This window comes from Equus quagga, chromosome 2, assembly GCF_021613505.1.
Source record: "Equus quagga isolate Etosha38 chromosome 2, UCLA_HA_Equagga_1.0, whole genome shotgun sequence".
NCBI lineage: Eukaryota > Metazoa > Chordata > Mammalia > Perissodactyla > Equidae > Equus > Equus quagga.
The window spans coordinates 84835427-84863100 of record NC_060268.1 but is presented as its reverse complement, the minus strand read 5'-3'; the positions used below and the strand labels follow the sequence as shown (position 1 = coordinate 84863100).

The following is a 27674-nucleotide window of genomic DNA, read 5'->3' as shown; positions in this document are numbered from 1 at the left end:
GATCAACCTCAAAGTGAAGAAGGGGCTTACCGTGGCTCGCTTCTGTTGCATTTTATCCCAGACTTATTTACAAAACATCTGCAATGAAAAGACAAGAGAAAGAGTTTGGAAAATGAAGGATCCTCGGGAAGAAACAAAACTTACATTTTTAGGAAGCTTATCATCAGAGCTGAATTCTCTGACGTAGGATAAATATTTTCTATGTCAATCTCACTCTGAAATCTTCATGTATTAATAGACCCACAGGAAGTGTCCCTTGATGAATTGTTATAAACGGTTAATTGTTTCTGAAATCATCTTAAAATGAGATGTCCTTAACTGTCAAATTTTTAGTAAATAGTTCAAAGGAGCAATTATCTTCTAAATATCTCACTTTTCAGTTTTGGGATTTTAATTTTTTATGCAAAAGTACCATTGAAATATGCTACCACAGGGTTTTTCAACCTTGACATGATTGACATTTTGGGCCAGGGAATTAATTCTTTGCTGTGGGGGCCTGTCCTGTGCGTTGTAGGATGTTTATCAGCATCCCTAACCTCTACCCACTAGCTCCCTACTGGGAGCATCCTCTGCCTTGCCAGTTGTGACAACTGAAAATATCTGCAGATGTTGCTAAATGTCCATGGGGTCAAAATCAACCCCAGATTGGGGACCACTGCACTACTATTTTGCTTAACTGATGTCAAAACATTCTGTGGCAACCGTCACTCAGAGGAAAACTGGATAACAACTCGTGTTTTAATTTAATTATTTTATTTTTTGGCATTGTTGAGACTAAGTTGGTGATCTACCTTAGAAAGGAAATGCTTTGTTTTTGCTTGGGGTCAGTCAGCCCCTTCAAAACATATCTCTGCTTCTGATGCAATTCGCTGTCTGATTTCAGACAGGTTATACAGTTCTGTGACTCTGCGTTGTCTCGTTTGTAAAACGATACTACTAGCTTTTCTTAAGTAAAAACAATTCATCAAAATAATAGGCTAAATGTTCCGACTATTTGAAGGGGCTACAAGAAGCAAAATCATGCAAAATAGTACTTCAACAAGTAGATGAGCGGTGACGTAAATATGAAATCTCAGTCATTACTGGCATAATGTGCAATTGGACTTTTGCTCTCTGAAAGGGTTAAAGCATGCCTCTGACCACTATCACGAATGAACTTGAAAACTGGGAGAATAACGATATAAAATCCGTCTCAAGAAATGCCTTCTGTTCAATGTATACATATTTTAAACTCACTTTCAAAACAAAATTATACTCTTTTTAAAATAACCTTGGTAAGTAGACATTTATACAGTCTAACTGAAGGGTGTTTTGGAAATGACTTTTCACTGAAAGACGGAACACAGGATTAAAGTGCCTGTGGGAGGATCTGTTTTCCTGGGCTCCCATGTCTTCAGAGAAACAGTGAAATCAGGTAATAAATATGAGGATGGGGTAACATAGAGGTTGACCTAACAAAAATAACAGAAGCCGATTGGCAGCTGCTCTAGGTTCTGCACCTAATTCATTCAAGTGTGCCCGGGCATTAGCTGAGCCCAGAACAGGGTGGGCTGTGATGTTTCATATGTGGTCCAGCAAGTAGGGCAGGAGTTGGGAACAGAACACCAACCTTACATCTTTGTGTTTATAAAGCTGTATCACATGACGCTCACCTCCTTAAACGGTGTGCGTGGTGTGTCACGGGATACCATGATGTGTAAAAGAAGGTAACGGAGGCAGATTCAATCACTCCCACTAACAAAGACTTCTTTCTTAGGCCTTTGAAAGGGTCTTTGGACACAATTTCCTTGTGTAACAATCACTAAATCCTATTCTCTCAGAATTGTGATACGTCCCTGCTCCCAGCTACCCGTTGAGTCACTTCTCTCCTTTCACTTGTGGTAGGTGACCTATTTTACAAGACTTTCACCAGATCTTGCCCCAGTTACCTCCCAAATTCATTGTAACAAGGGTAAGGCCAGTTTGGGGGAATCTCAGTGCTCATGACCCATACCAGGAAACTTTGTGCTGGCATGTGCCCACTTGTGAAAGGCTAGTAGTTATGTCTTTTTTCATATTTTCTAGATTGAACCTGTTCTTAAATAAACCCTTTCATTAGGAAAAAAAGATGTGAAAAGAGAATAAAACTGTCTCAACCTGCAAGCTTTAATTTCTAGGTAGAGTTTGAAAACCTCTTCAAGGTAAGTCCACTAGCCCAGAACTTAGTAAAGAAATAGCATAAAAACTCAAACTTTGTTCTGACTTCCTGTCAAAAGAACCAGGATCTATTCGAGGGCCAGACATGTCCATGGGCCTATGTGAGGGACAAGGTCATCAGCTACCTGTAATTTCTTCATAAAATCTGGAAGTTTTTACCTGTTAAAACAAATTAGCGTAGTTTCAGAGGCAGGAAATTTGGGAGCATTTGCTGGTCAAATCAATATTTGTTCTTATGGGTAGCTGTTAGAGTTGCTTAGATTCCAAATCAAAGTTTGAAACCAAAATAACAAATATTGTGGTGTGGACTGGAAAAATAATAGAAAGATAATTAACAAGAGGACTTTTTGTTCATTTATGTAATAATGGCAATAAGATCAAATATGTCTCCATCGCAACCTTACTATTTTTTTCCTACTGTCAGATAGAGCTGGTTTAAGAGCTAACAATCCTCTCATTGGCTGCTATCTTGCCTGTGTTTCTTGTGGATCAAAAAGGTGGGCCAGGTGAGAACTCACGGTGAGACAAATCTATCATTTCTCCTGAACAAAGCAGCGCCATTGTAGTTCTGTGGCTATACGAGTAGGCCAGAAGATTTATGCTCCCTCAAAATATCATCATAAAGCAAGGGAGTATGTTGTTGATACACCAATGAACTTTCTTCTTATTCCAATTGAATCTGTCACTGTAAGACTATTGATTTCAGTTTCCCTGTCTCAGCATGTTGTTTCTTTCCTTTTTGAAGTAATCCTCCTTGAAATTTGTAGTGAAGATGGAATTCATCTTGTTCCTTCCTTGGATCCACTGGTCTTGGAACTGAACTCTGCTTGAACGCAGACGCCCCAGAGAGTCAGAATTTGAACTTCTGTTTCTGGGCTGGGAACTGTATCAGTCATATCCTGAGCTAATAAATGATTTAGGGTTTGTGGAATCTTTTCTTTTTCTCTTCAAACTAATCTCAGAACAATACTCAATCGTAAGGTCATTGTCAACAACTTGCTCAATTTGTCCTTTTAGAGAACCGTTCCTTCCAAGCTTGGCCAGCTGCAGCCTCTTCACTTTAATGTGCTGCCATGTATCAGCCTTGGAATTCAGTCTGGCCTCGCATTTCAGCTGACTTTATAATTCAAGTATAATTGTTGATGCACTTTCAAAAAACTTCAGGAAACTGTAAATGCTTATTTTAGTTTATAACAGCGACGGTATTTTATATTTGAAGAATGTTAGCATGACTACTAGAAAAATGCACATTCATCATCCTCTATAATCTAGGACTCTGTTAGCAGGTTTAGTCTGGAGATAAAGGTTCATAGAGTGTTTTGTCTATTTATTTTGGAGAGTCTAAAGTGCCAAAAGTGGGTTTGTGACATAATAAGTGAAAATAGGAGCCAGGAGTCTGTTTTCTCATCCTCGAGTTACTGTTAACTCATAAAACAGCCTCCCTTGTTCTTTCTTCCTGCATCCCTTTGTCGCACAGCTATAAGACATGACAGTATGTCCCAGCCATCACTGGGCTTTAGTAGGAAGGCGATCCTATGGCACTGCAGCCCATGATCCCTGGAGTTCATACCATGGCTTCTGGAATCATCCTCACAGTTCAGGGATTGGCATCCCAAAATTGGCCACTAGTGAATGGATGTTGCCTCTTGTTTCTCATCACTCAACGCCTTCCTGCTGACTGCTGCGAGGGTGGTCATCCTTAAGCACACATTGTGGTAACCCTTTATTTGCAGGCTTAAGACCAAACTCCTAAGCATGGCGCTCAAAGGTCCTCAGCACCCTACAACTTCCCTTCAAGGCACTGTGTGTTTGGCCACTCAGAGCGACTTCACTTGCCCTGATTTTATCCTCTTCTCTCACACCTTCAAGTCTTTTCATGTATACTTCTAGCTGCTGTAAATGCTCTTCCACATGTCTCCACCCAATATCAGGATCCATACCTTTCAATATCTGCAGAGCTATATCTTCTTACTTCAAAGAACTCCTTCAATCCTTGGGGCAGAGAGAGTGGCCGTTCCCTCATTGTTCACTGGGTCCCTTTACACTATCTTTCCCCATCCTGTGCTTGTTAGTTTACTTGTCTGTGTTTGCACACCCACCTCTTGGAGACTGTGATTTTATTAGGGTAAGAACTGGAATCCTATTAGTTTTTGCTCAACAAATGTGGGAGGAAGAAAGATAAAGATGGAGTGAAGGGGGAGGGGCTTGGATATCTCACAAACATTATATTTGGACTTAACAGGTCCAAACCAGATGTCTCGATTCTTTGCACCCCCATACCCCACACACCATATTCTGGTCTCTCCCCTGGCTCCTCCATTTCACACACCCGTCTGCTTACCCCTTGTACCTTCAGGTCTTCCTTGGGCCTCCCTTTCTCTTTCCATGGCCAGGAGCTGTCTGTCTAATCTGTCCTCCAGGCCCAGCTCAGTGCCAAGCACTCTCCTCTCTTCTTGGGCTACAGCCACAAGAACTTCTGATAATTTCCCCATGAGTTCCTCTATGTTCTTTCCACCTCATGATCTTCTGCATTTATAATGACTGCAGTGTTCTTCCTCCAGACCCTCCTTAGCTAGATTCTTCTCATCTGTTGGGCTTAAATTTAAGCATTACTTCCTCAGAGACCTTTTTCATACTTTCCTATTAGGAGCACTCACCTCTTCTCATTCTGCTTGTTGATTCTCTATGGCAGCCCATTTGTTGACTTCCTCATACATCACACTTTGGATTCTTCTATGCATTTTTATATTTACATGTTATCTGTCACTTTCTTTAGAAAGTATGTTCCAGGGGTCCCTGAGGTCCTATTCATCACTGGGTCCCCAGCACTTGGTTTTCTCGAGCTATCCTTTCCTGCTACCTGCTAAGTAATCTGCTTCCAAATGAGTCCACACTGCCCTCACATGACACTATACTTGCTAGTGGATTTTCTTCACAACTCCTTTTTAGTCCTGATGAATAATACCCACTAAGAGACACACTCACTCAAGGGACTCGCTTGTTTTGGAAGGGTAGAGCGCCAACAACATGTGCAGCTTTCTACTAGCATTCATTTAGAAAGTTAGAGAATTCAAAGACTCTGTCAAAAGCCTAGATCCTGAAAAGTGAAAATGTCCCATTAAAACAACAGTTAATTAATATGTAAAATCAAAACAGGTTACACTCTCCGGAAGCCCACCAATGAGAAGTGATGCAGATCCTATTAACAAAGCATTAAATGATAAAAATTCAGCATAAAAAAGGAAGAAAGGTAAATTTCTAATGGAAATCAAAACCCCATTGGAGATTCCACTATGTAAAATCCTATAATTAGACCAGCCAAAGCAATAGTCCCTGTTTGAAACTTTTCCAATTGTTTTTATCCTTTATTCCATTTCATGGTGAATCATTACTGTTAAAATTATAAAAACTATCAGTGTTGTTTTAAGATCATAGCTTAAATGGGTGTAGAGCACTGCATAAAATGTATTTTTATTTAGCAGGATTTCTTCCCTTCAGTCTGGGAAGAGCTCTGGACACTTCAAGCTGCAAGGTTTTGCTGCATGTGGGTCCTGTGTAAAAAGATCTGGTTGTACTTCATTTCCAGCTGTTGGTGCTTAACAAAACTAAGATGCTCTTGAGACACCAGATGGTCCAATCATAGGAGTTTAAAGAGTGGCTCTCCTTTGGGGTTTTTAGTGCCCATTAGGAGTTTACCTATGCCTCTTTTGTATACTGAATTTTTGTCATTACAACACCTTCTAAACAGGACCTGAATTGTTTCTCATTGGCAGACTTCAGAAGAAGGCAACATGTCTTAATTTTACTTATTAATTAACTGTTATGTGTTATGGGACATTTTTCTCTTTGGGAACCTAGGCTTTTGCAAGTCTTTGAATTCTCCCATTCAAAGAAAAAATGAACGCTGTTTAAGGCATTTTAGATCTCATGATTGTATGATGAATTCATGAGACAACAATTCGGATTGAATATTAGAAAAATATTCCAGCTGGGAAATTACACCTCAAGGGAAGAGGGAGAAATCCCACTGCTTGAGTCAGACGGATTTGGATGAAACTCCGGCGGGGGATGGAACAGGGAGACCACGCCAAAGGGAGCTGGCTCTGCATAGCCCAACATGGTCTTTCCAGCTCTAATTTCTGAGTTCGTGACTCTTGTGGGAATTTTTCAGCCCATAAAACGTGCCCTTTTTCTATCTCTGGTAATGGCCTAATGAAATAAATACTCATAAATATATGAAGTTCCCAAAGATGAGATATGAACATTAGCTGTTTTCTTCTACCTGGCAGGGGATGTTTTACAATTAGTGTATTGGCCACGTGACCTCTTTGAGCTTTTTTTTCCCCTCACACTGAAGGTCAGAACTCTTGGCATTTGATTCTTTCAAAGGTTCTGATTTCTAAGTGCCTAATGATTGAATAAATTTAAATTTTATACACTTTCTAACACATGGCAAAGAGATAATTGGACTTTATCAGTGGCTTGTGAATTTCAGCTGAATCTCCACAGATCTGGCCCAGGACTTTGGAGGCTGAGTAAGAGTGTCTTAAACAGCACACAGAGGTAGATGGAGGTACTTTGCCTGTCAAAGTTGGATTGAAAAACTAAAACAAAGACTTCTGATGGCAACCGTGACACTGCAAAGATTTGTTTCTGCTGGGATGGAGCTTGCTCAGTTTTAGAGTTTCCAGGAAGACTTAGTGGTCTTTCACTGACAGGCTAAGGCAAGAGTAACCTACCTCCTTTCCCTGATGAATCTCTGTTAAGAGGCAGCCTGGAAATAGCTTAGGTTTGTTCTGTTCTTTTTTTCCTTAGAGTCTTATGATCAGTCACATTGTACTTAGTGTATTTCACCCTGAAAAAATGTAGAGGTGGTGTGTTCCCTAACCCTGAGAGATAAGAAGTTCTATTCGAGAGAAGAGAGGACAGACCTCCAGCCGCGCTTCTAGGCTGAGGGCTCTGCACACCTAAAATACAGGTGAAGTTGAACTTCCTTTGCCCGCTTCCTGTCCTCTACATCCAGCTTCCTCTTCCGGGGCTCTAATGTGGCTATCCTGAAGGATGCTCAACTTCCTATGCTACCTCTGGTGTAAGATGAAACATTCCGCTTAACAGTAGCCCATAGGAAAGTCAAATAATCAGGATCCAGGAGGAAATATAGAGGACTGATCTGCTCTAATTTCATACTTCCTTGTTCTATTTCTTTCTTAGTCTAGGTAACATTCATGCTTTCAAGCAAGTCTATACCTTGAGATATGCGTACGCTTTCAAGAATCAAGCACTTAATCTAAGTGTTGGTTCATTTGGGCATTCCGCAAGTGATCCTGAGTGCACTGAATCTCTGCCACAGCTCACAAGAGAGGAATGGCGAGAGCTCTTTGCTGGATCCACAGTCTGGCTCTAATTCCTGAGTCTTCACAATTATTTGTGGAACTTGGTGTCAACTTCTCCAAGGTCACTATGCTCTTGGATAAAGAGTGGAAACAATATTACCTGCTTTGGGTATTTCACAAAGCCATTAGGAGAATCTATGGGATGATGTTTGTCCAAGAGTTTAGCATTATTAAATGGTTGGACATAATTATGAGAAAATTACTAATAAAAAGAAATTTGTAAATGGAGTAATTAACCAGCAAAGCATAGTTTTAGCCCTTACAGGCTAAGTCATGAAGAAAAAGGAATTCCATGTTGGAAGTGTCAGAAAGGTTTTGCTCAAAGAAGGGTTGAAGAAGGAAAATGTGTAACTATGATAAATGAAAGGCGTGGACGTTGCAGACAAGGGCCAGTTAGGAGAAGCAAAGAGACTGTAGCTTGAGCATATCTCCGTGACATTCTCTATTGCCCTGGATTTAAATTCTCTACCTTGTGTCCACCATGGTAGACATGCCTATTAACTTTTGTTGCTTTAGTGCCTGATGCATTTCTTGCCATACACGACATATACGTTTTGACATGTTGGACGTGTCCAATGTGTGAATGAATGAGTAAATGAATGTACTTCAGAACTGTTCCACTTCCCAAATCTCTCAGAGCTTCTGCTCTCAAACCATAATCTCTTTTCTTCTTCCCATGCTCATCTCTACAGCACAAATTTATTCTCATTACGATCTCCCTTCTCCAGTTTCTAGTTTTCTGGACTGTTTTGATTTGCCTCTTGCTTCGCCCCACAGTCAGACCTGGCAACATTATCCTCTCTGGCACCCAAGTTTCTTGTGTCTTTATCATTTTACCACACTCCTTTACTATTCTCAACCTGAATTTACCAGCCACTGTGTTTCTGCATCCCAACTCTCAAGCTGCCTACTCATCCTAGATGTGATATTGACTTTACTAATATTTCCACCAGCATCACATCCACTTACTTCTTGCTCATAGTTCCACAGCAAAGAGTCCAAAATATATCCTCATGCCACAACAGTTTCTCTTACTCTCAGGAGACCTCACCGCTGATTTATTGAGAAGATAGTGGCCTCTTTGTTTACACACCATAGCATTCATTCCTTCAATGCATATCTCTTTTCGTCTTCATTAGTTCCTTCTATATCCATATGGTTTTTTCCAACTCAAAATCCTCTCTTCTCTTCCTCAGGACTCTCCTTTCCTGATTTCTTAGTTTTGTCCCGTGCTGCCCACTTAGAAGATCCATCTAGACCCAACCATTTCCAGCATTTTTGCATTCTCTCTTCATTGGTTCGTTTCTCCCAAACAATTCTATTACTATAAGATACTCCGAGAAATCTGGGCTTCACAGTCAAATAAGCTTAGGAACTATAACATACCATGTCCTCATTTTGGATATTTACAAGATAAATCTAGCCAATTAAAGATGATAAAGAACATTGTTAGGTTTAGTTTAACTTTGAATCTCTTAAATGTTCTTGAATATGGAACTCTATTTTTTTCCCTTTGGGTAACGCCCATTAACACCCCACAAAACTTTTGAGATATGGAACTCATATTGGAATGCTGCCTTAGTATATAACATGTCCAAGTGATTACTATTAAATCAATAAGTAAACAAATTAGACCTTCTATGGTGTTGATAACTCTCAAGACTTTTTCTCCTCATTTCTCCTTCTTTTTACTAATATAATTAGTGAGACAAGGTTTTTGTCTCTAACCCCTTTCATCCAATTCTCTTCACTTTATCTACCACTTATATGTAGACATCCCATCTATATCTCTAGTCTCAAACTCTCTCTTGAGTTAGAATGCTATATTTCTGACTATGCGCTTGAAGTCTTCACCAGTTGGCCTCTTATAGCACCAAACTAAACATGTCTATTATTCAACTCATCCTTGCCACCAATTCCCACCCCAAACTAGCTCTCAGTTGGTGGTGCCACAATCTTCTTTGTCCTAACAACAATCATTTGAATTAAACGTGGAAAAGTAGAAATGAGCATTTTCTTTCAAGTCAGATATACCTGGAGTTCAATTTTGGCCATTATTCACTAATCATTTGAGCCTCAAGATCTTATTCTGTAAAAGAATGGCAAGAATAACACTGACCTACAGAGTTCTTGTGAGCTTAGTGGAGGCTTCACGAATGCAATGTCCTTTCCCTTTGACATATCTCGTAGCTTCATTTCTTCTTTCTATCCTTTTCTACTCCTATAGTTTAGACTCTGATAACTTAATAGTCCCAATATTTGTTTTTAGGATTCTAATGTCTCTCCTCCTTGCACAGATATACTGCATGTATATAATATATATGGAATGATGCACAGTTATATTACTACACTGTAACAATCATGTCCTAAGAAGAAGAGAGGAAGATGTGTATATGACATATAGTCTTTCCATTATACAGTGAGAAAGTTATGTTTCATTTCACTTGGAAAATGGAGTCATGATTTGACTTAAACTATAACTAAATGCTTGGAACAATGGGAATTTTAGAATAGAGTTTTACTAGGTACATTTCCCCTTGTCTCTTGAGAAATGAAAGGGCTGAGAAATGTGGTTTAAGATAAGAGTACCTCATACTGTCAATACTACTGATTGTTTTACCAACTCAGCTTTTAGATAAATGGTCAACACCCAAAACAGGAGAGAAAAAACTGACAGTGGCTGAGAGATATAAAATGTCCCTTCTAACTTCATAACTTGGGATTGTAAAAATATTTATAATGTACAAGAATAAACAATGAGGTAATAGTCCATAGGGTTCTCTGTGGCCAATTTGGACTTAAAAGAGTGATGGGTCACTCCTAAATATCTAAAGTTCAAATTCAGTTTGGATCATGACCAAAGCATTCAAATAGATAGATGAAGTTTTCAAACCTCTGGAGACTGGAAATGTGAGCTGGAAATCTCATGGGCCTTCACGGTATGTTTGATTTTTCTGCTTTGGGCAGAAATGAGAAATGAAGTTTGTTAAATGTTTTAGATTACAAAAAAGTAAATTGAAGGGTGTCCAAATATGGACTTTATAGCACAAATACTCATTAAGCACGCCCCCTTTCCAAAGTTCACAATCATTTTTATAAAATAGCCTTCATGATCTGTGTTAATTTAATTTTTAATTGATCCATTCTTTTGGATAGTAGACAGTGGGAGAAATTATACAGTTGACGAAGTACCCTCTCCATAGAGTCATTTAGCTCACCTCCCAATTTTAGGAGTGATTTGGGGCCAACCCAGTGGCACAGCGGTTAAGTGCGCACTTTTTGCTTCAGCGGTCTGGGGGTTCACCGGTTCGGATCCCTGGTGCAAGTGTGGCACTGCTTGGCAAGCCATGCTGTAGTAGGCGTCCCACATAGAAAGCAAAGGAAGATGGGCATGGATGTTAGCTCAGGGCCAGTCTTCCTCAGCAAAAAGAGGAGGGCTGGCAGCAGTTAGCCCAGGGCTAATCTTCCGCAAAAAAAAAAAAAAGGAAAAAGAAAAACAAAGTGATTTGAAATGCACCTCCACTCTCTTATTTTTTTTCTTTCTGAGTTTAGAAAGAAAATTACACTTTTCCCAATTCCTTATAGTTATTTAAAGTGCTGACTCCTTTTGGGAGGGAAATCACATCTCATTTGGTTTAGGTACATTAAGGTTGGGTCTACACAATGGGAGAAATGGAGCAAGAATGAAAAATATAGTTAACCTGATTTTCTGGAAAATGTGGATGTCTTGTCAACAGGGCAATAGTGTGGTTGGCACCTCCAAGTCCATGCTGTTTGTCTTGTAGTGAAGACGAACCGTGGCAAGTCAAATCAACTGAAAACTTTTTGGTTTGGTATGAATTAACTGAAATTGCTAAAATGTACAGTATAACACTTTCCATCTTGTAAGTCACAGGAAGAAAATTTAAGAGGCTTTCAAGGACAGAGGGCTAATCAGTTCCAAAAGGTATATTAAGATGTTCTCATATAGGCTCCCACTTGTCATAAGTTTGAAACCATGTTCCCAACCCTGGAGCTCATTACACTTTCCATGACATTATGGTTTTATTTAAAGCAGAAGTTCAAGAAGAAACTATGACATACCCTTGACTGCAACCAACAAACAAGCAGAATAGTTTGTGATAGTGACTTTTTTTGGTCCTACAAAGTGCAACTCTTCCTTGCACATAATATGAGCAGTGATAAACTCTTATTGAGTTTAACGTATTTCTTTTGGGCAACATAATTCAGCCTCAAAAAGCAGAAGATAAATGCAAGTGCCAAGGTGAAGTCACACAGTTTAATTTTTTCTGTGTCCCTCCATGCTACCCCATCCCCAATTCAAATGCCTGTACTCAAGAATCAGAGGCAGATTGGAAATCTTCACCAAGTAAAGGTAAGAATTTATTCCCCAACACTGAGAACACAACACAGACCTGGGTTCAAGTGCTAAATCCAAGACCTCCATTCCAGTCTTACACCCCCCATTTTCTAGTTGCCACATTATGGAGTGCCTTATGTATTCAGTCCTTCAACAAACCTTGCAGGGGCTCAAATGAGGCATGTGATAGTCAAAGCATTGGAGATGGGGCAGACTACATGACATTTCCCAGATTCCAGGCTAGGTTTGGGGTACATCAGTATTCCCAAGATACATCCTCATGTTCTCTTACCACAAACTCACTGTCTTGGGATTTCTCTCGTGAAACCCAGGAGTCTCTATGTAACAGGCATGAGCCAGGGATACAAAAATGGTGAGCACACAGTTTCTCTCTCTCCTCTAGGCATTCCCCAAGTGGGAGAATCACATGCATATGATTCATTTTAGGAGTCTGGTAAGATTTTTAATAGAAGTACAAACTAAGCATTCTGGAGACAGGATATTTTTGAAATCTGCCTAGAGAAGTTGGAGAATAAGCACTTCATATGTTTTATGAGAGGATCATTTGGGTCAAGAGGCATGACAACATTTTATTAATTGCATCATCAATATAAACATGTAAATATATGGGTATGACTATACATGTGTGTGTATGACTACATGTGTATATAATCTCGTTAATGTCATCTGTATCTTATACACAGCTGACCATGTTTCAAGTTGACACTATTTGAAAAGGCTAAAGAAAATAAGCTCTAAGTTGTTCAATACATGAGATTTTTACATTCTGAAACTAGTAGGCCTCTGGATTAACCCTTTTTTCATCAGCATAATTATGTTTTCCCTAAACTTTTACTATTGCCTACTTGGGGGTTGTGTGTGTGTTTCTGGCTTGTTTCTTTATTTTTAAATCCTCATGGCTATTGTTTGCTTACTTGTTTGTTTTTCTCCAACATATTATGTGGGAAAAATCTTTGGTTAAGACCAATTAATACAACATAGATCAACATTTACTATGCATATCTTATTGATAAGTTAGAAAAGCGCCACTTATTCTTTTTAAACTCCTAAGTTAGCATTTCACTTGATTTTCTTTGTCTGGTCTGCCATCAGTAGAACTCTGTAGAGGTTTGCTGCGTCTTTTCCCCCCATTCTTCGCTCCCATTAGATGCCTGCAGACATTGAGCAACCCCGCATGCCCTCAGTGGAAGTCGTGACCCACTCCACACCCGCAACACCATTTGCAACAACAACAACAGGACCATAAGCAGAGACAGGGTTGGACTTCTGATGTCACTGCTGGGTATTATCCTTACTCTGGGAATCTTCATTTTGACATTTTTGATCCACTAGTCATTGACTACTAATGTAAACATAAGTGGTCCCTGTGCTGCCCTGCTGGAAGATTGTTTCAGGCTGGAGAAGGCATTTCACTGTGCCTCCTTTTGAGCCCTGTTTTGGTCTCTGAGGCTTATCACAGCCTAAATTCTTACTGCAAGCAGTGCACTTTGATATTAAGTCTTATAAAATGCTTTGCTTTGATGGGGTAGAGAACGCGGTGTGTTTCCTGCCTGTGCACACTATAATATCTGCAGGGAACTTTCACAAGTTCGTTAGGCAAGACCTTCCCCATAAATCAGCAGAAGGCCTCCGAAGACCATTGGCTTTTCAAGGTGCTCTTTAGCTAAAGCCCACTGCAAACATGCCCAGTATTTCCTTTGGCACCTGATTTCTTCTCGGAGTCCATGAACTCGGCACGTGGTGAAGCCATACTTGAAGAATAATTTAACGTCACCATTCAGTCAGTTGTCAGTTACAAGGCCTGAAATTCTTCTGCGGACATCCCGGCATGTCTTGCTTTTATTCATTACTAAGAAGCTTTGTGAGACTCAAAAGACTGTGCTTTGTCCTTAACTCACTATTTAATGGTAAGTGTGGGGCCGGTCCAGGGGCACAGCGGTTAAGTTCGCACGATCTGCTTCTCGGTGGCCCAGGGTTCGCCACTTCGGATCGCGGGTGCAGACGTGGCACCACTTGGCGAAAGCCATGCTGTGGTAGGCGTCCCACATATAAGGTAGAGGGAGATATATGTGCATGTGGTCAATCTGTAGGACAGTCAGAGGAGGGAGGGTGGCAGCTGTGGAAGGTGCAGCGCTGTTTTTCTAAGGCTTTGGCCGTTTTCTGGATGTGAGTACATGGGCGTCTGTATTGTTTTTCTTTAAATTGTATGTCTTTTGCATGTATATCTTATAATAAAAATGCTATGTCTATCAAAAAAAAAAAAAAGACTGTGCTTTGGAGAAAAGGTTGTTTTGGGACTCAGTTCTGACTTTGCCATCAGAGGCTTTGGGGGAGCTATTTAATCTCTGCAGCTCAGTTATTCTAATAAATATTGTAGCATACACTGTATTTAGTATAGATTTAAAATTATTGTGAGGATTAAATATAAAGTATATGTAGGGCCAGCCCGGTGGTGTGGTGGTTAGGTTCGTGCACCCCACTTTGGGAGCCCAGGGTTCGCAGGTTCAGACCCTAGGCACAGATCTACACATTGCTCATCAAGCCATGCTGCGGCAGCATCCCATATACAAAATAGAGGAAGATGGGCACAGATGTTAGCTTAGGGACAATCTTCCTCACCAAAAAATAAAAAAAGAAGAAAGAAAAAGCATATGTAAAGAGCCCAGCACATAGTAAGTCCTTCATTTAAAAACATATATAAAACACAAATCTATTGAATAGACTTTTTACGGACTTCTTTTTAATTGAGAAAATCTCTTAAACATCATTTCAATTGCTTTTGTTTTCTCAGGATGAGGCTTTTGGAACTTTCTCTAAAGTATAAAGAGCCTTCTCTCTTCTTTTACCATAAAGTGGAAAGTGACAGAAAGCTTTGCACTGAGAAAAGTAGGGCCAAGTTCCCCGGATGACAATGGTTTCTACCAACTAGACTTAACTTAAAGGTGCCTCTCATTTAAAATAATTCCTCACTCCCTATTTGAAAATTTGGACACTGTGGCCAGATTTTATTTATTTTTATTTTCCACACCACTCCCTTCTTTCCAGCAATCTTTCACTCTACTAAAAATAGTCTTACCCTGAACCTAACTGAACTGGCCTCTGATTTTTCCCTTATACTCTACAGTCTTCTCACTACTCTAAAGCTCTGACTATCATGCCAGAATGTTATAGAGAAGGCGTTTTGTTTATTTGAACTAAGCCAATGACCTTTTCAAGCATTCTCATCATGAGCTGCATATTACATAGAGTACCTTTTGTGCATAATGAACAAATAGGATCAAATTCCAGAGCCTTATGGGATAAAACTACACTTCCCCTTAGGTCGTCAACTTTTTAAGATGTTCTGCAGAACAGACAATGTTGACATGCCATTATGGGGACACATCATGACAGGATAGCGTTTTGTCACAATGGTGATGTGTGAACTTTAGAAGATTTAGATCCTGGGTTTGGACACATTGCCAAGAATGTGGATTCCTTTTTAAAGTATCCAGATGTCTTGTGTCTGTAGAACTGGGCTTTTAGAAATTGTTTATTTGTTGGTTTATATCAGAACAAGAAGCAGTACATTGCCTTCTTGAATCTAATTCAAGTTACTTCAAGAGACTGAGAAACATACCATACCTTCAGACACTTATTTTTATCTGCTTTGTGGTGGACTTCTATTGACTGGATCAAAGCTAGACATTAAAAAAAATAAAGAAAAACAACAAAAATGACCCTTTATTTTAAGCAAAGTCAAAATGTTAAATATCATTTCATAAAAATTGGGGAATGGGATGGGAGACTGGGCAATTATTAGAAGTTGACTTTTTAAAACCTTGATGTTTCTTCATAGCATAAGCCAGCACTGCCTCAACTATCTGTCTACCACTTCCTCGGAATGCAGGCTCCAGTGATGACAATCAGTGGTGGCGATGGGATTATTGAGGTACGAATTTATTATCTGATTCATTTTTACTATCATTTATCTAAAACATAAACAGTAAAGTAAACAGTAAAGGAGAGGACTTACGAGTCACCTAGCCAATCATCCTGCTTTGTGCACTGCTTATACCAGGAGAGGGAAAAAATAATATGGTAACTACCTTGTACAGATTGGCATTGTATACGCAGTAGACACATTCTAGGGAGGAATGAAGGAGATATCTATGGAGGATGAGCGTGGTACATCACTGTGTCACTTTATTTCATCTCCTCAACAGCGCTGTGTAGTTTAGTGCTGTCACTCGCTTCACTTTTATATAGATGAGTCAGCCACTTTCCCATGAAGATTAAATGAGATAATGCAAGTAAAAGTGTTATCTAAACCTCAAAGGGCCATGTCAGTATAGATACTCTCAGAGGCCGTGAATTTCTGAGAACTCCCTGGTTCTTACAGACTCAATGAGCCAATAGCAGGATGCTGACTCTCCTTCTCAACAGAGAATGGTGTGGGGCGAGGCGGTAAAGAGCCAACTAGTGAAAAATTTGTTAGTTCTTGGGGGATTTCGCTTCCATCTCTCGGGCTTACTAATGAATAATAAGCCTTTTACTGGCTTCCTGGCTTTCCAGGACCTAGAAGTTAAGGTTCCAACAGACTGGGGCTGAATCTGGTAGCAGGGAAGAAGGAAAAGCTAGTTCCTTTCCCAGGGGGTGTTGTAATTGGGAAAGAAAATATGAGGATTCTGGCACGGGAAGCAGTTTCTGGAGATCCAAGCTAACTGAAGGTTTTTCTTAAACTCTAAGTCTGGGACCAATAACTAGCAGTATCAACAGCAGAATGTTCCAGCAGCTTCTGAAGGAATAGAAGCGGACAGTTCAGGAACAGGAGAGGGATAGGATGGGTTTCAGCGCTTTCTTCATGAACAAGTCAGGTTCTGGTGGTCAGGAAAGAAAGAGCCAGGTTGGATAAATCAACAAGGTTGTTAGGTAAGGGTTAGTTGGGACTTAAGAAAGGGGTACTTTGCCTTGAAGGCCCACACAGTTGTATTCGTGCCTTAATTATATAGCATAGTTTCTTAGAGAAGGGTGTGTGTAGGTAGGCAAGACTATGATATCATGTGTCAGCGGACTGGAGAAGAAAATGCTGGCCTTAGAAGCACAGAAAACTGAGTTTGGGTGGTGATGAAAGTAGATCACCCTTTATGGGTTTCACATTGCTCAGCAGCGCAATGGCTGTGCTGGTATTCGCCTGTCTGAAGATGTAAAGTCGTGTTCTTAACCTTGTGGGAATATAAATAATTCTTGAACCTCTTCATATCAAGTTGTCATGTCCACCCCCATCCTAGACGGATTGAACCCCCATCCCAGACTAATTGAACCCAACCCTTTAGTGAGTGGAACTTGGGCATCCAAGTTTTGGGGAGTTTGGGATGTCTTTGCTTTTGTTTTTAAATTTCCCAAGTGCTTGAGAACCACTGATTTAAAAGTGCTAAGATGGACATTTGCAAGGGGCTGGCTGGTATTCAAATCACCTTTCCTATTGTTATCCAGCTGTCCGTTATCCAAGATGCCGCCTAGATTCGTGTCAAAGGGCAATTATGAGCAGAGTTCTGGCAGGTGGAAACTGATACCGTCTAAATGGGTTTTATAAGGTAATCACTTGTTACCTAAGCTTCAAGGTCTGTTCCACACTAGGAATGAAGAGGTAACAGATTGGGAACCTGGAGTGGCCTGCTTCCTAGGGCACATGCTGTGAGTCTCATCTCTTTGATTATACAAAGGAGTCTCAAGGAAAGGCTCTTCCCCACTCCTTGATAACTCTCACCTGGCTACCCCCTTTTGCAGTTAGCCAGCTTGCCAACCTCTCTCGCTGACCACCGCGAATGGCTACCGAATTTGTATAAAGTTCATTGATACTCCTTGTTGGGTCCACAGATAATAAAATTTTTCTTAGGGTTTGGCATGGGTATTATACTGGAATACTGAAGACAAAATTCCCATAGTTTTGGTGAACACAATGCCTAGTTTTCAAAGTGGAGCCTGAATAATTACAAAGGAATCAAGAATCTAGGAGATATTAGAAGGTAATTAGGGCAAGGGATATGTGTAAGAAGACTTTGAAGATTCCTTCTGCTGTCTTTTTATCTTTCCTCACACCCTATGATAGGATATCCCCTCAGTTCAAAAAGTTATGAGAGAGACCAGTCAAAGCAGAATTGGCCAAAATCTGAAGTTTTGACAGAGCACCAAAGACTGCTCCAGGAGGGGGCTAATCTTTAGAAGTTCAGACCTTTAGAGAGGTCCAAGAGTAGTTGACTGGTAGATATTGAAGGAGGAAGGCAAAGTAGAGCTTCAAGGATGTCTAGCAACAGGTGGGGAGAGGTATAAGATGGGGAGCAAAGAGCATGTGTAAGTATCGCAGAGCCCACAGAACTCTAGTCTTGAGCACCAAATTACAGGAGAGAATGCCAGACTCTAGGAAAACCTGTTCTAAGGTGCTTAGAACAAGGGTGCCATTTAGGAAAGCAATGCAATGAGTTGTATTTGGGCTCACGGGCAGGAGGAAGCATATTAATCTAGGCTAAGAGTTAAAGGTTTGTCCTGTGTAATAAGCCTGGAGCCTGGCCTCTAGAAATGGGGAACAGAATTTGTCCAGCAGCCAAGGGGACTTCAAGCTTGGCTGATGAACTGCTGGTCTATAGCTCCCTGAATTCCCCCTGCCCAGGGTCAGGATGATTTCCAGAGTCATTTCGGGGCTGGACCTGTAGGTTGGGGTTAAGTGGTTCTAGCTTCTAAGGTTAGAAAGATACAGAGGCAGGAAGCCAAAGGGATCCTCATCATAAGTATTTTTTTTTAAAAAAACTCAATTGTACTTTCCTCCTCCAACTAAAGTTTAGTTATTTGGACATATTCTAAGAGTAGGCTCAGAGGAAGAAGATTAAATAAACTATTCCAAGTCAAACACAGTTAGAGGCTACAGCACGATGGCCAAAATGACGAAACTTATTTACTGCTGAAAACAGTCAAATGTATTTGATGTTCTTTTGTGCTCTAGAATATCTGGTATTGTGTGTGACACATAAGATACTTTAAGTGCACATTGATACATATTAGAAAGCCATAGCTATGATAGAGGTGTATTAATGATAAAATACGCTATTTTGAAAATTATTACTATCCCCATTCCAACTTATTTTAAAATATGTATTTATTTAAAACATTTTATTTTTAATTTAGTCTCTGCAAAACTTTATTCGTATCTCCTCCCTTTAAAATAGAAAATCTTAAATATTTGGAAGCTATAATGCTGCCAGATAATATATGATATTAACACACACACACACACACACACACACACGCCCAACAATAAAACGACCCAAAAAGGAGTTTGGGAAGTGTTGTGTTAATCAACATATTGCTGAGCCAGCAACTAAATAACCAGCTACATACACCCTTTTTGTATCATCAAGTCGTGTGCATTCTTAAAGTGATAATGGAACTAAATTTGGAGAGAACGGGTCCTTAAGTTTCAATTTATTTGTTTCACAATCACAGCCTCAAACTGAAGGGAAAATTACGCCGCAGTTTGATAAATAAAGCACTATACATTCAAAAACAAAATGCAAAATGAAAACTTTTAGAACTTCAAATAATCAAGGATCTTAGATTAATTCCATCAGTGGTTGAGAGTTTTTTGTTGTTGTGAATTTGCTGCAGAATTTAGTATGAAAGCTCTCTAACTAGTGTCTGATTATATCAGTGTCTCCATTTCCTTTTAGAACACACATCTGTTGTTGTGGGGGGTTTTCGGAGGGGAGAGTGTGGTTGTGGTTATTATGGAAATACGGCAAAACCAAATATTTTAAAGCAGATGAGAAGAAACCCGCAAACAGTTGGTTCACAAATGTTGTAATGCTTTCCTCACCCAGGAACAGAGCAAGAAGCAATGACAGCCGCGTTCCTGGTGGCCTCTGTTTTATCTGTTTCAAACACTGGGTTGCTCTTGTTAGTTAACTGCCTGGACATTGTTTTCCCCCTTTATTCCCTCTCTCTCTTTTTTAATTGTTGTTACTCTGTTTTGCCTGAAAGCTGCAGTATCTCACTGTTCATTATTCCTGGTTCAGTCAAATCCTGTCCAAAATTAACTCCTTGGATGCTGGCAAGATTCTCCAGCTTGATTTCTCTGCCAGATGCATAAAATGGACCTTACTGGAGCTCTTTTCAAAAGTTTGCAGATCACATATAGATAACTCTTTGAATGAACTCAATGATGATTTTCCTGGCCTGTGTTTCTTTAATATTTAAATTTTCTTGCTAGAAATGTTTCCAATTATTGACAAATTGTGCTAAAATCCTAAAGTTCCATCACATTTTAATCTTCTCTCTCTCCCACAGAGACCTAGTTCTGCAGAATCTGTTTGAACTTTAGCTCCTCTTTTCTGTCTATTTGACTTTCAACTTTTTAAAGGAGACTTCTGAAGCTCCAAACTAAAGGTATAAGACAAAAAAAAAAAAAAGGCAACAGTCAATGAGGCAGGGCAACTAGTTTCTCACACCAGCATCAGATTCCAGAGTATTCAACTTGAATTAAATGCAGCCATCAAAAAAGCCCAGAGAAATGGGAAAGTTGCTGTTATAAATTAATGATTATTTGCCATGCACGTTAGAGTGGCTGTTTGTTCCACATTTTATTGTGATGTTTTATTCTTATTCAGTGCAACAGTAATTGGGTCTTAAACATGATAAAGTATCTTAAAGCCGCATTGGTAGCTGAGCTGCCTACTGCAGGTTTTTAACTCTAGTTAAAGAAGGTTAATCAAAGCTAATGAATCTGTTTTATCCAATGCCATGAGTTTATCAAAAAAATGTGCCGGGAGGTGACTGAACTAAAATCCAGATTGTTCAGCTGTGAATGCAAATACATTTGTAGCATATTAATTTTAGCAAGTGTCTTGGATGGCCCTGGGTTCCTGTAGGGCTCGTACCTGCAAACTCAAGAGTTTTCTCATCTTTCTGCTGCTCGCTCTTCTGCCATGAAAAAAATATGAGCCTTATGAAAATATAGAGGGGGAAAGGCGATCCCGCAGACAGCCTTCAGTGAGAGATCAAGAGACTGTTGCTTTTAGAAGTTCAGAATAGCTCTGCTCTTTATGAAAGAATATGAGGAGCCCCTAATAAGGCTAATTCATTAGAACGAGCATTTGTTACTGAAACACACCACGCGGGACCACAGGCATCCCAGCCAGCCTGTGCAGCAATTAAAGTTACCTCCCTTCAAAATGCAGGCTGCCCACCAACTCTCACCCACGGGTTCTGTTTTGTTTTCCTATTGGAAATGGCACTGAAGAATGCAAGTTCATAATCTGTCAGGCAGCAGAGGACTCATAAGTCTCTGGCCGTGACACCGTTTTGTTCCCTTTTAATAAGAATTAAAAAAAAAAATTAAAATCGTCTGTGCGAGTCCTTTTTCAGGGCACAGGAGCAAAGCTGTTTGCTCCGGGGGAATACACCTTGCGGCCTTGAAAACATTGCCTTGCTGCATTTGAAAAACTCACAGCGAGAGTTCCTCCTGCAAATATCTAAATTCACAGTGGTGGAGAGTTTTTAATCTTAATCCCAGCATTTACAGAAAACACACACACCCCCTCCGTCTTCAGTGACACCTCTTCCCCCCTTTGGTGCTTTGGAATGAGATTCAGAGCAACTTGGACTGTTGCTGGCATGCAAAGCCCCCCGCAAGGAGACAGAAAGAAGGGGCGGGGCGGACCATTGTCGTTTTCCCTCCCGCTCTCTTTTTAAACCTAAATAATATTTGTACTTTGGGGGAAGGGTGTGAAAAAGGGATCCACAGAGGAAAGAAGGCAGAGCCCAAAAAGCGAGGGGGAGAAAAAAAAAAAAAAGCATGAGGACCAGGGCTAGCTTGGGTCCAAGGCAGGCCTCCATCACAGGTTTCAAAAGCATATTTTTCAGTTTCACAAGCCACAACCCCCTCGATGAAAACTAGTTGTGAAATTCAGTGCCTGTTAGGCCTCGGCTAATTAGAAAAAATGGGCTTTTTTTTCTTTTCCTTTCTTTCTTTAGCACCTTTTCTTTCAAGCATTTAGTCTCAGGAGGGGGATCCAGGCTCTTGGCCGGGCTGTTTTGAAAACACGCCTTTGAATGCCTCTCCCTAATTCACGCCTTTTGTTTTTCTGCCTTTGTGTTTGCCAGTTTGACCATATAACGTTATACATCTGGTGTATAGCTTGTTGGGGGCTTTTTTCTCCCAGGGATCCTATGCATTCCCTATAGGACCCTCCTGAGCTTCAATTTGAGCGATCGTGTAACATAAAGAGGGAAAAGGAGAGCCAGGAGGCTGCGGGGGAGGGAGCGAGCCGAGCAGGGGAGGAGGCCTGGGGGAGACAGAGAGAGAAATGAGTGAAACATAAAAAAAAAGTTGAAAAGAATTCTTTTGCTCTCTTCTTTTCTTCTCACTGTTGTGACTGGACCCTGAGTCAGCCGGCGACAAGGCCTCGGTGGGAAAATGACGGGGCCACAGAATAGATAACTCATTGGAATTCTGGCAACATATTCGTAAATAAAACAAAAGTGGAGAGGCGGGCTGGGGGCGGGGGTGTGTTCCTGGGGAAGCGCAGAGCTGTGCCGGGCTGGGGACATTTCCAGGGCCGGCTCCCTGACTCGCCTCTTCCAGGGGAAATCTAAGATGGTCAAAGGAAAGGAATTCGGACTGTTTTGCCCAGGCTTGTTTAGCAGAGCCCTTGCAGCTGGAGATGTTTATTATTGCAGCTACGAAGATGCTCTTGCGAACATACTTTCCAGGCCGGAGAGAGCTGGAATAATCCGTCCTGTTTCTTCAGAGCAGCGTGCAAATTCTGTGCTTCAGAAAGGGTTTTTACTAAAATAGGAACATACCTGGGCATGGCTATTTTCTCCCCAGGCTCCTCAAGACTAGATGCCCCCCAGATGTAGTTTGCATTTATCTTTCCCGGCCCCTACCTCCCACGCACCTTTGACAAAACAGCTTGCATACCTCTTCTGGGAATCATGGTATTTGTGTAAGTTTCCTGATATTAAAAGCTCCCAGTTTTCTGGCTGATTTTTCTATTTAGTGCACATTGATGGGTATTCTTCTGGACGAGCTCTCATCTCAATTTCCCCATCTGCAAAATGGACAGAGCACAACACCAAAGTCAGAATTCTTAGTTTTCGCATACCTTGAGTTCTTTTTATACTGGCTTTGTTTCATATGTGATATATATATATATATATAAATAAGGGATTTATTTCATGTATGATATTTCAGCATATCATATATCCAGCCTAAACCTATTATAAATAACTACTGTCCTGATTTGGGTGAAATAAAACCTAGAATATATAGGAAGAAAATGTTTGTAGCTGGTGTTTAAAGCTAATACCGGCAACCTTCTCTTTTCTTTACTGCTGAACAATTTCCAAAGCAATACTAGGCACGAAGCAAAACAAACTCATTTCACTGCAAAGCTTATGAGTTATTTGTGTTTCCCTGAAATCAAGGAGGGTGTGGGTGGGGAGGGAATTTGTTTTAAATATAGAAATGTGGAAAATACAAGGAACTCGGCAGAAGATCTTAGAAGGTTCTGCAGCTCACAGTGCAGAGTTTATTAGAGATGTAATATAACTTGTGGGTATAGTTTTTAAAAATAGCCTAGAAAAACGCTGTGAGAAATATTCCTGAAAATACCAGTTTTTGCTCACATATTTGTAACTCAGGTTGCCAACTGATTAACCCCAGGATGAAAGTTTCTTTAGGTGGGAATCTGTGTCCCTGTCTGTCCTTCATCAGTCCAGCCACCTGACCAATAATGCAGATCCAAGGAGTAACAGAAGTGCGTTAGCAAATGTTTGGAAGGAAATGGTAAAATCTTTCTGAAAAGATTTTTAACTAAGACACTGTGCAGTTCCAATCAGACACATAATTATACAATAGGCTAATTTTCAAGAATCTGTTTTTTCCTAAACATTAATCAGACCAGTAGAAAACGCCTACTATTCAACATTGAGATAGACTGTAATTCCTTTGGAAAAGTAACTTACCTTGGGGAAACATTTTACTTTCCAGAAAAAGGCTGTTTGTTTACCCTGAGCTCCTTGCGAGGTTGTTGTCTGGTTTTTGTTTTTGTTTAAACTGGTTTCAGAACATGGAGAAGTAAGACCATCCTCAACTGAAACAAACACGAAAACATGGACTTTAAAATTCTTCAATGAATTCCTTAGCTTCAAAATGTAAAACCGTCCCAGCAAGAATGTCACAAAATGTAAGCACAGAAGGATCTGTATTTTACCAAAAACATTCTCTCTATAACATCCAAAGAATACACAAAGAATGAGCTGCCCTCGTTTCTAGTACGATTTCTGTATTTATTATATTTTCAAGTACGCTTAACAATTTGATACCCTTTTCTAAAAGATTTCTTAGACTGACTCCTAACCCACCCACCTGCTTTCCCAGGCCATGAGTCTAGATTCCAAGAAAAATGGTCTTTACGTTTCTGTGAAAACTAGCTTGCTTTCTTTTTATGAGGGAGTTTAGAATGAGAGGTAAACTTGCTGGCAGGTAACAGCAACAGCAAAGTCAAAAAAAGACAAACAGCAGTTACCCACTTAAGAAAATAACACTCTGTTGATTGACCAACTCCCTTTAAATTTTAGCTATTAACAACTCGTACAGAAACAGGAACTGCCAATAACAAACTTGATTTTCAACATCCCCAAGGTAATAATAATCCATTGATCTGACTATAGCCCAGCTAGCCCTCTGTAGCAGTTTCTATTTGGTTTCTGAAGCCAGGAAGCCTTATCTTTCTTTGGAGAGAAAAAAAAAAAAAAAGGGAGGGTGGGCAGTGAAGTTAAGAAGGAGTGTGGAGAGAAAACACATGGAAATTTAATGTGAAAGTTTCTTGTTGCAATAAAGCTGTTAGGTTTGGCATGAAGACTGTTATCAGATGGTTCCTTTGACATTCCTTGAGCCTCTCAGTAAGTAAGACAAGCCTGAAGGATTAGCTTGTCAACTTCAGCCTGTCATCTTAGGGGGGAAAAAAAAAAGTTTCTTTTCTTTCTTTCCTTTTTTTTTTTTTTGGTTGCATCTTCCTTCTCCAGCTCTGGGGACTGCAGTAGACATAGTTAATAGAAGACAACCTCAACCCCACAATGGTCACGAATGTCCTGCTTTTAAAGATGAGTGAGCCAACCAAGCCGTAAGGCTAATCACCCCAGCAAGTATGAATTTATCTAAAGAGGATTTCATGTGGAACCCCGGAGCCGGCCGCCAAACGGATGACTGCACACTTTAAGAAAGTTAGTGGGCCTTCTCCCAATCAGCTGTCAGGCCACATAAAAGGTCTGGAACACGCTGACTCAAGCAAACGATATTTAGCCATCTAAAGATACCATAAGGCCCAAGATTTTGCTTTGTTGGAGCTGACAGGAAATATTGATACGTATCAAGTAACACTCCTGATGGAAAAAGGAGGATGTGATTCCTTTTGGCATTATCTCTATTTACAAAACTGTCTTGTGCTTTGAAAACAAGGTGGGGGCAGGGGAGACGCCAAACCCAGCTCTTCACTTGGGACTTTTCCAGCTTTCCTGGAACCACAATTTGGAGAAAATAGGAATTGAGCTAAATATGCCTTTTTTGAGAACAGCGAAATTTTTGGGACTTTAAACTTGCAAAATCTCTGAATGTCCAGCTGACAGGTGGACGCAGCCCATAACCCCAAAGCTATTCTTTAAGTTTATTAACTTAGAAAACCTGCCGTGGACGATGTTTTGGTGTGTCAATATTCTAAAGTATCCTAAAAATATGTAGCTATTAAGACTAAAAAGCAAATGCTCTGAACAGATCCTACGGATTGAAGCTCATTTGAGAAATAATGTCCATAATACTATTGACTCATCACTTTTAGTACTCTAACCACACAGGGAAAAAAATCGTAATGTCCTGTCCTGGCAAACTTTGGGAGCATTGAGCTGTTATCATAGAATGAAGCTTGAGTTGGAGGGTTTAATTTAAAAGGAAAAAAAAAAACCCACACTCGATTTTTATCAGAATACTCTAAACGTTCTCCATCAGTAATGTTGCGCCTGAGGTGATACCCTTGAAGATGCTGGAGGTAGCAGTGTTAATGAAATACCCCTTGGCATTAAACAGCATTTCTAGAATCCTGATTGTAGTACTAGAAAGGAAAGTGAAATTTGTAACAGCACAATAAACAAGGGGAGCTGCAGAAAAGAACCTGCTTGTTCTGTGAGGAAGATCGCTTCCAGTTAAACAAAGAAATTTAAGGTCGTCTGCTTTTCATGAAAATCGCATACATATGGCCTTTGAAATTTGTCACTGAAGATGGCTTTGCTCTAAGGTAAAATTCACCACTTTATAGCTTTTCAGCTGCAAATCTCTGGCTTTTTTTTCTTCTCTCTTTTGGCCTGCAGCCCAATATGAATGTATGATCACTAGCACAACAGTTAAACATCTGAGTCTTTTTGAAGTGCCTTCAATGTTACAATGATGTGATGGTTGATTGCCTAGCAGTCAGTTTAGAAAAGAACTTCATTCTGCCCCCTAGTGGTAGAGATTAAAGTTTAATGACTGCTTCATAATACATAGAGCCTTTTTTTTTCTTTTTCCCATATTTTATGGACATAGTGTAGTGTGGGAAGTACTAATGAGTTTCTTCATAATCAGTGAAACGTATATTTTAAACAGGAAGACTTCTATACGGAATGGGCTGTTTTACAAGCCACGGGATCATTTCACATAGGTTTTATGCCCTTTGCTGTGCTTTGCTAAACAATATACACTATCACTATAAACAGTCATGTTCCCACTACAGCATTCCTCCCGGAAAAATCCTGGGACTTCTTAATGGAAGCTCTTAACCAAGGAGTGTATAGTGTCGCCAAAATCATGGGGAAAAAAATAATATATATAGATATTCAAGGAAAACGTTGCGTGTTGTCAGATATTGTGGAACTTTACATTTCTTCTCAGTTGACTATTTTTGTACAAAAAGCAGTAAAAACAATTCTCACTAATTATAGCACCAGTTACTCCACAGGTCACGTTTCCTTTGCGTTCAAGTTCATAAAGAAAGCCACGTACGCCCAAGGTAAAGAAAGGGTTTGTGATGTCGACAAGATTTTTGATATGGGAAATGTTGATCACGTACAGGTCTTTTTGAGCTGACAACAAAGTAGAAGGGATTTGTTTGGGTTTTTATCCCGCCTTGGTGTGATTTTGCTTATTTGTTTTTCTTCTTTAAGGCAGAGTTCATATCCTGCAGGCAGACAAGCAAATAAGGCACGTGAAATCATACCCCATAATCTAGGTGCCATCCAAAAAGTATGTGTTTTGGTCTCGTGCAAGTGAAAGCTCACGTTGGAGGAAGATGAAGAAGACCGAGGAGGAGGAGGAGGGGTCTGTGGAGAGGGGACGACGGGACAGCTGGACCGTGTGTAATGTGTCAGTTTGCTTCTGTGCCACTATTGTGCTGCTGATGTTGGAATGCAGGAAAGGCGCTAGTATATTGAATAAGGAGCCATGTAAATTCCAGCTGTCAACATGTGATCACTCCTTCGGACAAAGAGAGAGGTTTGCTCCTTACCCGTATTTGATTTCTGGTCACAGCTCCACATTTTCCTGAGCCTTTCTTGCCACCAGCCTGTATCTGGGTAGCCTTTGGATACCGTTCCTTTTTCAGACTGGTTCTGCAGGTTTAGTACCTGGTTGGTAAAGGTGT

At 40.2% G+C, this 27674-nt stretch overlaps 1 long non-coding RNA gene across 1 annotated transcript; it reads right to left on the bottom strand.

Annotated features, from left to right (window-relative positions):
- LOC124234275 (uncharacterized) lies at positions 1-27670 on the bottom strand. The gene is made up of 4 exons (XR_006887265.1): positions 27540-27670; positions 23971-24098; positions 22925-23054; positions 1-78 (listed from the first exon to the last, which is right to left on the bottom strand). It is a non-coding gene; the product is annotated as an uncharacterized LOC124234275 (long non-coding RNA).
- Between the last annotated feature and the right edge of the window lie 4 nt (positions 27671-27674).